Source organism: Pantherophis guttatus, chromosome 13, assembly GCF_059756535.1.
Source record: "Pantherophis guttatus breed Tessera chromosome 13, ASM5975653v1, whole genome shotgun sequence".
NCBI lineage: Eukaryota > Metazoa > Chordata > Lepidosauria > Squamata > Colubridae > Pantherophis > Pantherophis guttatus.
The window spans coordinates 23,549,308-23,565,902 of NC_142075.1; the positions used below are offsets into that span (position 1 = coordinate 23,549,308).

Here is a 16,595-nt window from a genome sequence, read left to right on the forward strand (position 1 = left end):
GACAGTGGTAAAATCCTCGGCGGATCACCACCGGTTTGCTGCCTGCGCATGCGTAGTCCACGCCAAATGTGTGCTTCACGCGGAAAAAGAAGACTTCACTAGGTAAATAGAACAGTGAAGGGGGGGGAAACAGCTGTGCCACGCAATTTAGCTTCACTAGAAAGCAAGATTTCCTGCTTCCTAGCTGATATAAACCGTGCAGCACAGCTGATCATTGCAAATACCGGTTCGCCTGAACCGTTAGCTTTTTAACTACTAGTTCAACTGGACTGGTAGCTTTTTTTTACTACCTGTTCTCCCAAAACGGTAGTTTTTATCATTACAAGTTTGACCTAACCAGACAGAACCGGTAGCATTTCACCCCTGTTTTGGGACAACCATGACCTGGATGGTTGAGAATTTCCACAAACATTCAGATGTTGGCTTGGGTGTACAGATTTAATTCAAACATACTTGGTAAAGCTTGCAGGACAGAGGTGGGTTTCAGCAGGTTCTGACCAGTTCTGGAGAACCAGTGGAGGAAATTTTGAATAGTTCAGAGAACCAGTAGTAAAAATTCTGACAGGCCCCAACCCCATCTATTCTCCCCAACCCCATCTATTCCTCCCAGCTGATCGGGAGGAAATGGGAATTTTGCAGTAACCTTCCCCTGGAGTGGAGTGGGAATGGAGATTTTACAGTATCCTTCCCCTGCCATGCCCACCAAGCCACACCCACCAAGCCATGCCATGCCACGCCCACCAAGCCACACCCACAAAACCGGTAGTAAAAAAAATTGAAACCCACCACTGTTGCATGACAAATGAAATGTATGTACTCAGCAAATAGGAAGGCAAGACCCAGGATGACTTCTCCAAGGAAAAGGGATGTTTGGGTTCCTAATGAAAATGTTCTGTTCATTTGAAGCAAGGAGAGAGCCATGTTTTCATCCTCCACTGGTCAACCCAATTGTGATTGATCTAAATATGGCAGATTCTGTGAAGTCAACACATAGTCTTCAAATCTCTTAAAGATGGTGAGTGGTGAGCTCCATGCCAAGTGCCTTGTTGAACAGACCACACCAAAGTACCAAGAGTTGTCCAAAATGACAACAAGGAGCCTTCTTTGGGCAACAACAACCATTGCACAACCTTGTAGGTGTGCTTTAACTTGTATTAAGGGTTCACACAACACACAGTCCAAATACTTATGTATCATTTCGAGCAGCTCTTCCTGATCTAACACCATTTGGTTAGATCAGAGTTTCTCAACCTTGGTAGATTGAAGATGGGTGGACTTCAACTCCCAGAATCCCCCAGCCAGCTGGCTGGGGGATTCTGGGAGTTGAAATCCACCCATCTTCAAGCTACCAAGGTTGGGAAACACTGGGTTAGATCAAGCTACACTTTCCATCCAATGCACTAGCTAAATCTTTCTTTCATAACCTAAGATGCTAGCATACCATTTGCACTATCAAACTTCTCATCCACACCTGGATGAAGACACATTGACAAGAAAAACAACCAACCATTTAGAGAGGACCAATAGATACCCATCAAATTAGGAAAATGTCTACACTCCAATCATCTCTTCCTTCAAAGAAAGGTTGATGAGACAATGGATTCGCATGAAACAGACTTGCCATTATTTTTTTTATTTGCACTTTCCGTTTTTAAACATTTTTGGGGGGGGGGGGTTGGCATTCTTGGATTTGGTGAACCAATCAAATAAATCTTCATGCTTGCCCCAAATTTTACTCGGTTACATCTGAGCATCTCAGATTTTGGCTGGCATCGCGACTCCTCTAGCACAAAGAGTTAGATATTACTCTATTTCGCTTTTTTAAATAAAGATCTTAGGAAGCAGAAAGCAATAACCTTTAAAATAATTACTAGGCACTTTATGAATGTTGACTTTTGCTTGTTGTTGAAGGTAACCTAAATGAGTAAATTCCTACCTTGGTAGAATCCCAGGAACTTGAAAGTTGCCAATTTTTTTTAGAGTCCAAAATTACAGACTTTCCTTTCCCACAAGACGTTGGAGACTAATAAGGTCTCTTGTGAAAATGTAGGTTCAGTAGAAGTGCCGAGTTTGGGAGAAAAGCAAATTTATTCCCTTGTAAAGCAAGTTACAGGAATTGCTTCTGAGCTCCAGGTGCAAGAAACTGGAAAGAGAGGGAAAAAAGGGGAGAAAAAAATTAAAAGGAACCAAGAACCTGCTAATTAACTGCTGTAGACTTAACCGAAAATCAAAATCACATATACAAAATTATCTTTTTCCTGTTGCAGAAAAGAAGTACCGGTATATTCCATGCCATGCCTTCAAAGGTGAGCAAATAAGGAAAAGTGGGGCTAAGATACCTGGAGAAGGAGGAAGCTGTCCTTAAATCTAATCAAGATTAAACTGCAAATAAACCATGAAATAGAGGCGTTTGCAATCTTTGGTTGCTTTGCTTTTTCATATCTCATAATAACTAAGATAATTAGAACTCTCGGGCAGTTGCAGAAATGATAGCCGATCAATCAACTGATAAAAGAGAATCAATTTAGTCTGCAGAGAAGGATGCATAATGGGGGGGAGGGGGGAAACGTGGTTTGAGCAGGGAAAAGGTCACTCCGACTTTGAAGATCGCACAGACATTTCCCAAGTTTATTTTCAATCAGGAGCAAAAGACCAGCAAAAGACCAGGTCCGCACATGAAGGTTCAATTAAGCTGATTTATTGCCAAATATTGCCTCTGTACAGGAATCTTTTCAACTAACCGTGGGCACCTGCTTAGAGTTAAATGAGGATCGACGGCACTCAAGGGATGTTGCTTAGTTCATTTGTGACTACGTAGGGATGGCTGATTCCTCTTTTAACTCCACCCTCCAGTTTTTGCCACACCTTTTCCGACATCTTGGATGCTTCATCCTGAAGCTCCATTGATACATTCGGCCCACTTCTACAGCTCTCCCAATGCTCCTCATAGAAAATTTAGGGTACAATTTCCTACCAGTTTGGAAATGAAAAGAATCTGCAAAATTGATTTCAATGATTGACTGACTGACTGACTGACTGAGTGAGTGACTGACTGACTGACTGAATTTAGAAAGCCAACCAACTCCATAATAGTTGGGTGACTTTAAAACTTGTAAATAAAATCACAATTACTTTAGTTTGTAAAAATGCCTACGTTGTTAATTATAACGATTGTTAATAGGGGTATACAAGGCATCCATTAAATATTTCAATGGAAATAAATTGGAGGAATTAGATAGTTCAACTTACTTGGGTTGCGTTAAATGCATCACACACGCATGCATGCACACACAAAAACGTTCACTGTTGCATGGAAAGCTCTACATAAGATGAAGCTTTGCAGAAGCTCGGTAAATGAAATATACATTATCTACATATCTCTCTGTACAAGAGAATGTACCAAGTAATGGGAGACATAAAATTTCCAGCATTTTTAAAAACATGCAAGGAAATTGCCAAAATAGATGAAAACATGCAGTTCCTTAGATGAGTAGAAAATAGCTCAATGTAGTTGACTCCCGGATCTAACTAGCTTTGCCCTTAGGGGGAAAAAAATCCCAGAGGTTTAATTGGAGGCCCAAAAAGTGAACACTGAACAGCCCGTAGCTTTCTCCCATTGGCCAAAAAAATTAACCCCAAGTCATAGAATACAGAATAACAGAATCGGAAGGGACCTGGGAGGTCTTCTAGTCCACCCCCATCCCCCGCTTAAGCAGGAGATACTACACCATTCCGGATCACCCAATGCCTGCAAACCAACTTCATTCTGTTGACAATTATGATGGGTGCAGACAACGTGAAATTGAATGCAAGTTGATCAGCCAAATTGCTGAGCAGCTATGACCAAAAATGCTCCAATTTGGAGAATGGCCAAGCAGAGTAAACCGAGACAGAGGATGGAACACTGGTTAAGACTCCTGCGATGGGAGGGGTCATTCGGTGGTGCCTGTCAGAAGACGGTTTTTCGTAGATAAAACTCCACCAGCTAAAGGTCTGGGAGATAACATTATAGGCCACCTTTGTTTCAAAAGGTCAGCCTCGGACATCCAACTCAGTGAGAGATAAAAATGCATATTTAACCAAATAACTGGTTGCCGGAACAATGGGAAGAAATGAATGCCACGCAATGGCATGACCCAAGATAGGATTTGACCCATCCTTCATGACACCAGAGGAAATAAAGGTGCTCAGGAGAAGCGCTTTTCTGAATCCAGACGGAGATTTATCCTGGGTTCCTCCATTGCACACAGCTGGCTTCCCTTAACTGTTGCTTCTTCAACAAACCACCACAACTGATGGGGCTAACAGGATGCACCAAATCAACTGTGCGCAGTTGGTTTAAGACAGCCAAGGACATGCTGGCATAACCAACTGCACACAGCCAGCTGCAGAGTTCAGCCTAGCCTTTCCAGAGATTCCAAGGATATATAATATGGGTCCAAGGCACCCAGAACCAACTTCTGATCTCAGGTTAGCTTTTCACTATCTGATTGTTATAGTCTTTCCCTCCCTCCTAGGCCAAGGAAACAAAAGATGGCCTGGGTTACGTTCATTGTTGTCCTCTATTGGCAAGCAGGGAGGAGAGGAGAGAAAAGGAGAGGAGAAAACAGAGACAAAGAGAGGAGAGGAGGGCAGGAGAGGAGGAAGAGAAAGGGGAGGAGGAAGAGGAAGGGGAATGAGGGGAGGGGAGGGGAGAGGAGAGGAGGAAGGGAAAGGGGAGGAGGAAGGGGAGAGGAGAGAAAAGGAGAGGAGAGAACAGAGACAAAGAGAGGAGGGGAGGGGAGGAGAGAAGAGGAGGGGAAGGGAGAGGAGAGGAGGAAGGGAAAGGGGAGGAGGAAGGGCAAGGGGGAGGGGAAAGAGGGGAGGGGAGAGGAGGGGAGGGGAAGGGAGAGGAGAGGAGGAAGGGGAAGGGGAAGGGAGAGGAGAGGAGAGGAGAGGAGAGGAGAGGAGAGGAGAGGAGAGGAGAGGAGAGGAGAGGAGAGGAGAGGAGAGGAGGGGAGGGGAGGGGAGGGGAGGGGAGGAGCGGAGCGGAGCGGAGCGGAGCGGAGCGGAGCGGAGAGGAGAGGAGAGGAGAGGAGAGGAGAGGACTTTTAGTGAGAGCAGAGAATTTCTAACAGGATCTCCGAAAGATTTTTCTCCCAATACTTGGTCTCCGTTGAATTATCCCCAGTACTATGAAAAGATGAGAAATTCATTCGGTCTCATTTCTGTTTCTTCTTTGTCAAGCAACAACTGGTCAGCATTAGCTAACTTCTCTATCAACCTGGCCTGGTGGAGACCACCAGCAAAGCATATCAGCCCAAACACTGTAACCTACATCAAGTCTTGGCCATCCCAGAAGACCAAGGGCCGGTTTGATTTATGGAACAGACCCAGCTGAGAAACCCTGTCAAACTTTGGAAGCAAATCTCACAAACCAACTGAAATGCCGAATCTGAGATCCGATCTCCTTTATTTCCACGATCTGCGGTGGTCTTGGCAGGCTGCAGGAGCCTCTTATTATTGAAAGTCCCATCTCCAGTCCAAGCATGGCACCTTGATTGCTTCTCCGTGCCCTGAATACATCAAAGCGAGCCATTGGCCATGGACGTCTTGGCCGCCTTGGTTTTTTCTCTCTTTGCAACAGGACAGCCAAGCTCGCTTTGTATTAATGGACCCAGATCACTCCGGCCTTCAGCTTTCCAACTAAGCTTTGTCAGAAATCAAATCCCTGGCCCTCTGCCACCATTGTGCGGGGAATGAGGCCATTTATAATCATTCTGCAAGACATCGTTCCTCGTATCCCCGCCTTCGCTTTGCCTGGTGGCTGCCAAGAAGCCAGCTCCCTGCTAGCAATCTGAAATCCTTCACTTCCAATGACAACTTGGCATTAAGAGTCAAGACTTTCGCAGATGTAAAGGCGGGGAGGCCCTTTTGCACACGGCTTACGGTGCCATTCAAAGCTCCCCGGAATGTAGAAAACACTCAACCTTAAGCTTTCCTCTTGTAGAAAGTGCACGGTTCATAAAGAGACAAGTTTGAGGGGATTCAAAAAAATCGAGTGAAAATAAGAGTATTATTTTATGCATTTGCATAAGAAGATGGAAGGTTCGGTTCTCTAACAGATGGCCCGAGGTTGAGAAGCAGCAATGAAGTCTCACAACAAAGGAACCAAGAGAAGCATCAAAGAAAGTGAAGAAGGTTGTGGGCAAATCAAGGACAAAAGAACTTTGAAAAATGAGCTGGGGGGAGGGATCAAGTTGAGAAAAGGTAATATAGATCAGAAGTCTCCAACCTTGGCAACTTTTAAGACTTGTGGACTTCAATTCCCAAAATTCCTCAGCCAGCTTTGCTTTCCTCAGCCAGCTTTGCAGAATTCTGGGAGTTGAAGTCCACAAGTCTTAAAGTTGCCAAGCTTGGAAAACCCCTGATATAGATGGCAATGTCTAATAATATTATGCTCTGGAAGTTGAGAGAGCTGATCTCAGATCCGGTTTCATTGTTAGGTTGCCCGCAATGCATTTCAAACTCTACATTTCATTTTGCCTTTTTGCTTTAATAGTGGCGCCATCTGGTACAATCCTTGTCTAATTATCTTGTAACCACACCACGGCTTAGACTTCAGCAGGTGTGATGATATCAATGAAGCCACAGCATTTAACCTAGGCCAATAGAAGACTTCTCCCATTGTGAGAAGTTTCACTTGTCTCTAAAAGGAAGAAAGGATCAACTGGAGCTTGGGTTTGTAACCATGGGGGGCAAGGAGAAGCAGGAATCAACCTAAGCTTTGGAGCCATTGGCTGATTCCCTCTGGCTTGCTCCATAATTGATGAGATCTCACACAATGATGCTGTATCAGGACATCGTCATTGTTTGGGTTGGGATCTCAGTTGTGGGATGTGTCAATCTTTGGAAAAGACAATTATTTCCACTTACCCTCCAAAATATCTCTGAGTTGGTAGCTTCTACTAACATATCATAAATGCTCAAGGTATGATGCCCAGCATAGGATCTTCTGTTGCTGATTTTGATGCTATAACATCATCTGGATTTCATAGCTATTCCCCTTAGTTTTTTTTCCTGGCTTACTTCTATTTCATTACAGCTCTTACATGTTTAATGGCTATGGTGATAACTTTTCTCCTCCCCCCAAAATGGACACCCTGTTTCTCTCTAGATGTCATGGAACAACTCCAGTGAGAATAGCCAATGCAGAGAGTTGACACTCAACAATTTATGGCCATCTAGGCAGCTTCCATCTCACATCCAAGCACCATAACTCGCAGTTTCAGTGTTGGGGAAGCCGAGATGCTCAATGCTACCTTAAGCCACCTTTATTCCTGGTATGACAAGTGCTAATTTCACACCTTCTTAAAAGACTCACTCATTGAAGACTGTCTTGACACATTCTTGAAGCTCTGGCTTCTTCAGCGCACAGCTGCATTTAATTAACCTAATAACTACCCATCGTTGCTTCCTGTCTGTAGAGTGTTGTACACCCCCAAATAGAAGGAGAAGATCAGAGAAAGTGTTCTCCCAGAAAGTGGGTGACAAGGACATGTTCCTTCAATTATTCACTTCCCCGTCTTCTGTTGTTAAGCTGAGATGGTGCGAAAACAGCATCCCTCAATGCAGTTTGCAAACACGGATTGCAGAAAAGATGGCCGAGGGTTACATATTAAGCATGCAATTAATAAAAGATTTTTTTAAAAGCCTTCAAGAATAGGAGCTTTCTTCTGAAAGACGGAAATAACCAGAAACGGGTTTCACGCTGCTGAGGACTCTCTCTGCACTGCTCCCAGGAACAAATTCAGCACCATGGAGAAGAACCAACCGCATGAAGGCAGTTTGAGGATCAGTCAATGGGAAGTTGCCGGAACCAACATGGATGGGGTTTTTTAAACCCTTTCTTTTAAACCCACTTCCCTATCTTGAATGGTCCTTCTAAATGCCAGTGGGAGTTGAAATGAAACAAGGTTCATATTTCCAACCGTTGCAAACTTGAGGTGTGAGAAAAGAGTCCCAAGAAATAGAAATAGCAGCGTAGACTCCATTAAAACTGGTCAAAGGTGGAGCACAATCACAAAGGCTTGAAAATTCTCCCCAACGGAAAGTGAAGGAGGAACTCGACTGATTCACTGGAGGAGAGGAGTCACATAATTAAGGGAGCCACCATGGAAAAAGCCCTGTGCTGTGAACCCAACGTATAGCCAGATATTTATTTATTTATTTATTTATTTATTTATTTATTTATTTATTTATTTATTTATTTATTTTAAATTTATATACCGCCCTTCTCCCTGAGGACTCAGGGCGGCGTACAGCCAGAATTAAAAAACATAAAATACAAATATTTAAAACAATTAAAATATATATAATAGATATAATAGATATGTCCTGGTCCTATTAGATCTCTCAGCGGCTTTTGATACCACCGACCATGGTATCATGCTGCACCGGTTGGAAGAGTTGGGGGTGGGAGGCACCGTATTACGGTGGTTCTCCTCCTTTCTCTCCGACCGGTCGCAGTCTGTGTTGACAGGGGGGCAGAGGTCGACCCCGAGGCCCCTTATATGTGGGGTGCCACAAGGATCGGTCCTCTCGCCCCTTCTGTTCAACATTTATGTGAAGCCGCTGGGCGAGATCATCCGTGGTTTCGGGGTGGAGTACCATCAGTACGCTGACGACACCCAGCTGTACATCTCCACCCCAGACCACCCCAACGATGCCCTTGAAGTGATGTCCCGGTGCCTGGAGGCCGTACGGATCTGGATGGGGAGGAACAGGCTCAGACTCAACCCATCCAAGACCGAGTGGCTGTGGTTTCCGATGTCCCGATATAGTCAGCTGGTGCCATCGCTGACTATTGGGGGCAAAGCATTGACCCCCACGGAGAGGGCTCGCAACTTGGGTGTCCTCCTGGATTCACGGCTGTCTTTAGAAGAGCACTTGACGGCCGTGACTGGGAGGATTTTTCATCAGGTCCGCCTGATTCGCCAGTTGCGTCCCTTTCTGGATCGGGACTCGTTACGCACGGTCACTCATGCCCTCGTCACCTCCCATCTGGACTATTGCAACGCTCTCTACATGGGGCTCCCCTTGAGGAGCACTCGGAGGCTCCAACTGGCGCAGAGTGCGGCCGCGCGGGTGGTGATGGGAGCGACGTGGCGCTCCCATGTAACGCCTCTCCTGCGCGAGCTGCACTGGCTCCCGGTGGTCTTCCGAGTGCGCTTCAAGGTTTTGGTTATCACCTTCAGAGCACTCCATGGCTTAGAACCTGGCTATTTACGGGACCGCCTGCTACCACCAATAGCCTCCCACCGACCAGTACGCTCCCATAGAGAGGGGCTCCTCCAGGTGCCGTCGGCCAAACAATGTCGACTGGCGGCCCCCAGGGGGAGAGCCTTCTCTGTGGGGGCACTTACGATCTGGAACGAGCTCCCCCCGGAGATACGGAGGATTCCGGATCTGCGTACCTTCCGTCGCGCGCTTAAGACGTTCTTATTCCATCAAGCCGGCCTGACCTAAACTTTTCTTCTTTTAAATGGAATTTTAAATTTGGTTTTAAATTATTGGGGTTTTAAAATGGTTCAGCCAAATTTATTTAATTAGTTTTATTTCTATTTTAAATTTTGTATCTATATGTTTTATTTTATGGCTGTTCACCGCCCTGAGTCCTTCGGGAGTAGGGCGGTATACAAATTTAATAAAATGAAATGAAATGAAAAAAATGAAAATGAGATATATCTAATAGCCTTCCATACTTGGCTACTGAGATGGACAAAGACAGAGCAAGGGGTCTCTTGAGTCTCCAACTGGGGGCACGTGCATGAGTGGGCTGTGAGTGCCCACGCGTGTGGGGCCATGAGTTCCTGCAACTCATGTGACCCGTTGGGCAATAGGTTGGGGACCCCTGCTTTACAACATTTCAACAAGAATAGGTAAAGGTAAAGGTTCTCCTCGCACATATGTGCTAGTCGTTCTTGACTCTAGGGGGCGGTGCTCATCTCCGTTTCAAAGCCAAAGAGCCAGCGCTGTCCGAAGAAGACGTCTCAGTGGTCATGTGGCCGGCATGACTCAACACCAAAAGCACACGGAACGCTGTTCCCTTCCCACCAAAGGTGGTCCCTATTTTTCTACTTGCATTTTTTACCTGCTTTCAAACTACTAGGTTGGCAGAAGCTGGGATAAGTCACGGGAGCTCACCCCGTTACATGGCACTAGGGATTCAAACTGCTGAACTGCCGACCTTTTGATCAACAAGCTCAGTGTCTTAGCCACTGAGCCATCATGTCCCTTCAACATGAATCCACCACCCCTATTCCCGTTCACAAACACACACACACACACCAATCTGACATCTTTCCAGACCCATCGGTCTTAAGTAGACCACTCTCTTTGTCAGTCCAATTTTTTGGGCAGACTGTTACTACGGAGATGACGCAGAACTAGGAAAGCCACCCAAAAAGAGGAGGGAGAAGCAGAGACGCCTGGTAGGTGTTAGGTGATCTCCAGAGCCACATCGTCGCGCGATATAGAAGCGGAGCATAACTAATATAGATTCCCTTTATCATCTGCCATAGATTGGACTCGATAGAGGACGCGCCATTAACTAAGCGCTCTGCGGGCTTCCTAATTTCCGCAGAAATAGGATTTCCCCAGCCATTAAAGCCGATCGTCGGCCACCATCAAACCTGCTGATTTCATTAAGAGACGCCATCTGCATCCAGAAACCGAACAAAGCGGTGATATCAAACAATGCCATTAGCTGGCATTTATCCTGGCTCGGAAACGAGCTATTGTTTTAGAGGCAAGGCATAATTTAATCTACATAAGGGAGAAGAATGCTGATGGTTCTCTCTTATTCTACTTGTCATCGTGGGCCAGGTAAATGGGAGGAATGCAAATTTCTACTCCTGTTTTGTTCTATCAACTCCCAGCCCTCTTTTCTCAAACGGAGTTGGCTAGTACGGGGAAGGAGATCTCAAGCTGCTTCTTCTCGTTCAATCTGGCGAGAGGTCATTTGCTTTACACGGTCTCGGAGGGGCAGGAAATGGGGGAGAAGGGACCATTCTCCTGGATGGATTGTGGTGTTCTCGAAGAAGATGGATGAGAATGCTTCCTCTTTCATTCTCTGTTCTGACCTAGGCTTCCTTAGAAAACAAACAGCACAAACTTAGTCCCGGCAAACCTCTTTAATTCAAACAGCTGTGAATTATTGTCATTCCCAGTCCGAAAGGCTTCCCAAACAGTCTATCAGGGGAGTGTTTGCAAACACCCACCTTATCTCCCTTGGAATGCTGCCAGAGAACTAATTGCCAGACGCAGGGCAAGGCCAAACTTAGCACAGAGTCAAACAGAGCTTTTCCAGAGCTTTTACCGACCAGATGAACTAATTGCTTCCTGCAAAAGCTCACATCCCATTTGCTCCTCTTTTATGTCTTATGGGAGGGGCCAATCATCTCGAAGCCTTACTCCCAAGTCAACCCTGTTTTCTTAATTGTTCCTGTCTCCTGGCAGCTGTGCACATGCACACATTGGGAACAGGCTCCTGCTCTTCTTCTGCCTCGCTGGTGTCAGACTCCAGAGGCTCCAGAGACTCCGGAGGCAGCACATAACTATCAGATAGCCTTGGCCCCCTCTCTGCCTCCGATGCAGAGCCCTCATCTGACCTTTCCCCAGCCCCCAGGACTGGCCCAAGTTCCTCCCCAACCTCCTCACTCTCTGACTCTGCTGCCAGCTCTACTCGCTGCTGGCGGGCCACAACATCCTCCAAAATTTTTTCTCCAAGATTTTGGTGCTTCCTTGATTTCCTGCAGTCCTTAAGGAAAAGTGCGGGAAGGAAATCCTGCCCTGTGAACTTTTTCAGTTGTGGTGCTCTTCTTAAGAGCTCAGGATGGGGGAACCCGCCCTTAAGGAACTTTCTGGAGAAACTTTCGTTCTCCAGGAAGCCTTTGGAGAACGGGTCCGCTACATTGGTTTAAGAAGATTTATGCAGCCACCCCACTCTTGTGATAGCACTGCCCACAAATGTTAGTGAAGGATGTGGAAATTCACAACCTGGTTGGAATTAGGAATTATGGCAATTAAATCAGAAGGTGCATGTAGAAGAAGAAAAAAAGAAACAAACTTGGAAAAAAATGTTCTCTGATTTCAAAATAATAATAATAAAAAAATACACATAATATCCAGTGGTGAAATGTAAAATTTGTTACTACCAGTTCTGTGGGCGTGGCTTGGTAGGGGGTAATGTGACTGGGTGGGCGTGGCCAACTTTTTCTTTTTTTACTTTTAAAAGCATTTTTTTCTACAATCTCTTCGGCCGAAGAGGTTGTAAAAAAATGTTTTTAAAAGCCTCTGATGATCAGGCAACTCAGCTGGGATTGTCGGAGGCTTTTAAAAGCATTTTTTCTACAACCTCTTCGGCCAAAAAATGCTTTTAAAAGCCTCCGATTATCCCAGCTGAACCACACGATCATCGGAGGCTTTTTTAAATATATATATATATATACTTTTAAAAACATTTTTTCGGCCCAAGTGGTTGTAGAAAAAATGCTTTTAAAAGTTTTTTTTTAAAAGCCTCTGATGATCGCATGGCTCAGCTGGGCAAGGGGGGGAGGCAGGGATTTTTGCTACTGGTTCTCCGAACCACACGCCGCCATAGCTACCGGATTGGGTGATCCGGTCCGAACCGGGAGCATTTCACCCCTGATAATATCCTACGCAGAGATATGTAGAACTCAAGAGAACTGAAGTTTTAAGTAATTCAGTTGGATTCACTTTTCCTAGGGCACCGCTTCTCAATTCGGCCAATTGAAGATGCATGGACTTCAACTCCCAGAATTCCCCTGCCAGCCATGTGTGTGGGCTTCAATTCCCAGAATTCTCTTGCCACCCATGCTGGCAGGGGAATTCTGGGAGTTGAAGCCCACAAATCTTCAAGCAGGCAAGGTTGAGAATCACGGTCCTACACGAATACGAAAGTTGTTGAGAACGAGGGCACTGTTCCTTCTCAAGGGGTAAAATTGAGATAAATGTCATTTTTCTGCGCAATTCGCCTCCAGTTCCTATCTGCTCCTTGACTTTATGTAGGTTCCGTGTTTTCTTACCATTCTTTTGAGTCAATCCAACCGGTTAGAAATCGCTCGGGAACCAAATGATTCTTTCCCTACAAGACTACAAAGCCATCCAGAATCAGCCCCCCCCCCACCTGACTTGGCTCCCTAATTATGTCACGTCCACAGAACTGGATGATCTTAGGCCCCCGGAGCTATCCAGGGTCTTGAGAAGGGGCAGATACGCATCCGTGGCAAAGCGGCTGGTTTGAATGGGGAACAAAATCCCTTTGTTGGGAAAATGCATTTCAGCTCAACCCTGGTGCAAAGCTCAACGTTGCTTCTCATCAAATCTCTGCCTGGCTATCTATTATGCCTGGGTTTGTTTTCCGGCCTCGCCTCTCTTTTTTCCTCATCTGTTCAGCATCCTTCACAAATCTTCAAAATGATAGCTCCAATTTCCAGACTGTCTCTATTTCGAGAGGTTGTAATTTGAGTTTGTTTTTGATGATAGTACCAAGAAATATTCAACTCCCCTGGTGCTATTGTAGACCTCCCTCCGCATCTCTCTCTCTCTCTTTTCCCCCTCTTGTCTTTCTCTCCCTCCCTCTCCCTTCCTCCTTCTTGTTCTCTCTCCCTCGTCTCTCTCCCTCCCCCACCCTCCCCTGTCTCTCCTCCCTCCCTCCCTCCCTCTCCCTCCCCTCCCTCCCCTCTTTCTTTCTCTCCCTCTCTCCCTCCCTCCCTCCTTTTCTTTCTCTCCCTCTCCCTCCCTCCCTTTCTCTTTCTCTCCCTTTCTCCCTCCTTCTCTTTCTCTCCTCCCTCCCTCTCTCCCTCCCCCTCCCTTTTTCTTTCTCTCTCCCTCCGTCCCCCACCCTCCCTCCCTCTCTCCCTCTCTCCCTCTCCCTCTCCTTCTCCCTCTCTCCCTCCCTCTCCCTACTTTTCCTTCTCTCCCTCTCTCCCTCTCTCCCTCCCCCTTTCTCCCTCTCTCCCTCCCTCCCTTCCTCTCCCTCCTTCTTTCTCTCCCTCTCTCTCCCCTTTCTCTTTCTCTCCCTCCCTCTCCCACCTTTTCTTTCTCTCCCTCTCTCCCTCCTTCCCTCCTTCTTTCTCTCCCTCTCTCTCTCCCCCTCTCTACCCCACCCTCCTTCTCTCTTTCCCTCCCTCCCTCCCTCCCTCTCTGTCTTGGGCACCCAGGTAGCCCTCGACTTACAACAATTCATTTAGAGACTGTTCAAAGTGACAACAGCACTGAAAAAAGGGAAGTGACTGTTTTTCACACTTAATGGCCGTTTCATCTTCCCGGGGTCACGTGATCAAAATTCAGGCACTTGGCAACAGACTCATATTTATGACGGTTGCTGTGTCCCAGGGTAATTTGATCCCCTTTTGTGACCTTCCTCACCGGAGGCTTTTAAGAAGAGACTGGAAAGCATTTGTCTGAAACGATATATGGGGGGGGGAGGTCTCCTACTTGAGTAGGGGGTTAGACTAAAAGACCTCCAAGGTTCCTTCCAACTCTACTTTATTCTGTTATCAAGGATTAGGGGAAGAGTCAAGCAAACATTTTACAAAATCCACAGACCGGAGACTGTTCTCCAGCTTCCACTTCCAGAAGCAATGAAATGGAAGCGAGACTCTGGGCCATCACGGATGCCTTCCCCATCACATCTTGTCCTCCCCTAGGAGAAAAGATCTCCAGCATTAGCTCATTGACTCCGGTTTGGTCTCCAAACCATTTTCCGAATGTTTTATTACTCCTCGTTACTGCCGATGTCTGTCTGCAACAGACTTTTCCTTGGGTTGGAGTCACACAGCTCAAGGAAGGCATCAGTATAAATTAAGAAGGGAGCCGGTGGGAGTCTCATTTGTATTCTGGTCCAGCGGTCTCAGCCTTCAGCGTGGCTAGGAAGAACACAGGCAAGCTTTGCCGAGGAGGCTTGAAGAATATTTCACTCCAATTCCAATTTATTTCCCATTATTAATGCTTCTGAAAGCTGAGCCTCTCCTAGAAGCAAAAAACAGCACATCCAGAAGGACTGCTGGGCTCGACTCTAATCTCATTAGCCAGTTTAGACAATAGGGCTCAGGATTCAATTTGGAAGAAGTTATATGAAAACTTAGAGGAACCAGTCCTGGGGGAGGTCAAAGATTCCCATTTGAATGAGACGTACATATCTCCATTTGACGTTTTTGCCAGAGAACCAGGAGGAACAAGATTCTCGGGTGTGATGGAGGAATCTTGGTCCTACTTTCGCATTCACACTCATGTCACAGGTCAGCTCTGCTCTCTCCTTTATGGATCCAGAATTCCCTGGTGGGATGGATGCTTTTGTGGGTGGAAAGTCCCCAGTTTCAATCTTCAGCATCTCCAGATTGGGCTGAAGAAGTCTGAACTGAAACTTTGGAAAGTCAACACCAGTTGGAAGAGGTCCTATTGGATCAAAGATGAGAAACGGCCCAAGAGCTGTTGGCATTTTGTGGGAGAAATCCATACCACTTATTCCCTGTGGTCCGATGAGTGCTCCATTGAAAGAGAAGATCAGAAACAGAAGCAAGGTTTCTTAGGAGACCTGTCTACCCTATGCTACTGACCTCTCTGACAAAGCTTGCATGAACCTTTAAGGAAATCTAATAAGCCTCAGCATGTTTACTCCAGCACCTGAGTGTCCTTTTTTCATCCTGAAAAAAGATGGTGTTACTACATCACACTAACCATTATTTAACAAACCAGTATTTGTAGAACAAGATGCAATGGCTGGGCTTACACAGGACATGCTAAGCCACACCAGATAAACTGTATTTGTGGTTTAGCCTAGGAAGGAAGGAAGGAAGGAAGGAAGGAAGGAAGGAAGGAAGGAAGGAAGGAAGGAAGGAAGGAAGGAAGGAAGGAATTAATTTCTTGCACATTGTTGCTGGAGACAAATCCAGTTCCCTGGAAATACATAGACGTTAAGTCCCCCAAATCCCATGTTGGCTGGAGAACATGGCCAGCTGAATTCCACACACATACCTGGAAGTTGTCCAGGATGAGAAAAGTTGATGGGTTGTTTGAAAAACCGAAGAAAAGAGCCCATCGCTGAATTCATTCCTGTTTCTAGGCCTCCTACCAGTGTTTTCTCAGGCACTCCCACCAAGTAATGGATAAGTTGGTCTTTGCCAACTTGGGTGTCTTCCAAGTATGTTGGACTGAGCTCCACAGAGTTCCCGGCCAACTTGGCCAAAAACCATGGAGGGATTATGGGAATAGACATCCCTCAAATCCAGAAGGTTCTGGGCTGATGAAGGCTGATAAAGACCTTCAAGCAGATCCAGAAGCATCCTTCTGTTTGTTGAGAACAGATTGCAACCAAGCAAGAAAAAAGTCAAATGTCAGATGTTGAAAAATACTTCATTACCCAAGCAGGCATACACACATTTCTCAAAGAACAATAGGATTTCCATTAAAATTCATTGCTGATCATAGTTTCAGGCTCAACATGTCCTCATGAATAACCATCTCTACTAAGAAGGAAAGAAAGAAAAAAGAAAAAAAGAAAAAAGAAAGAAAGAAAGAGGAGGGGAGGG

At 45.8% G+C, this 16,595-nt stretch overlaps 1 protein-coding gene across 6 annotated transcripts in view; it reads right to left on the reverse strand.

Moving 5' to 3' along the window:
• The window catches only part of LINGO1 (leucine rich repeat and Ig domain containing 1), a 308,187-nt gene that overhangs the window by 276,192 nt on the left and 15,400 nt on the right, over window positions 1–16,595 (reverse strand). For all 6 annotated transcript variants that reach the window (XM_087878155.1, XM_087878153.1, XM_087878156.1 and 3 more), the window contains exon 2: window positions 1,937–2,143. The gene's annotated coding sequence lies outside the window, so the exon portion shown is untranslated. The remainder of the gene's footprint in view (window positions 1–1,936; window positions 2,144–16,595) is intronic.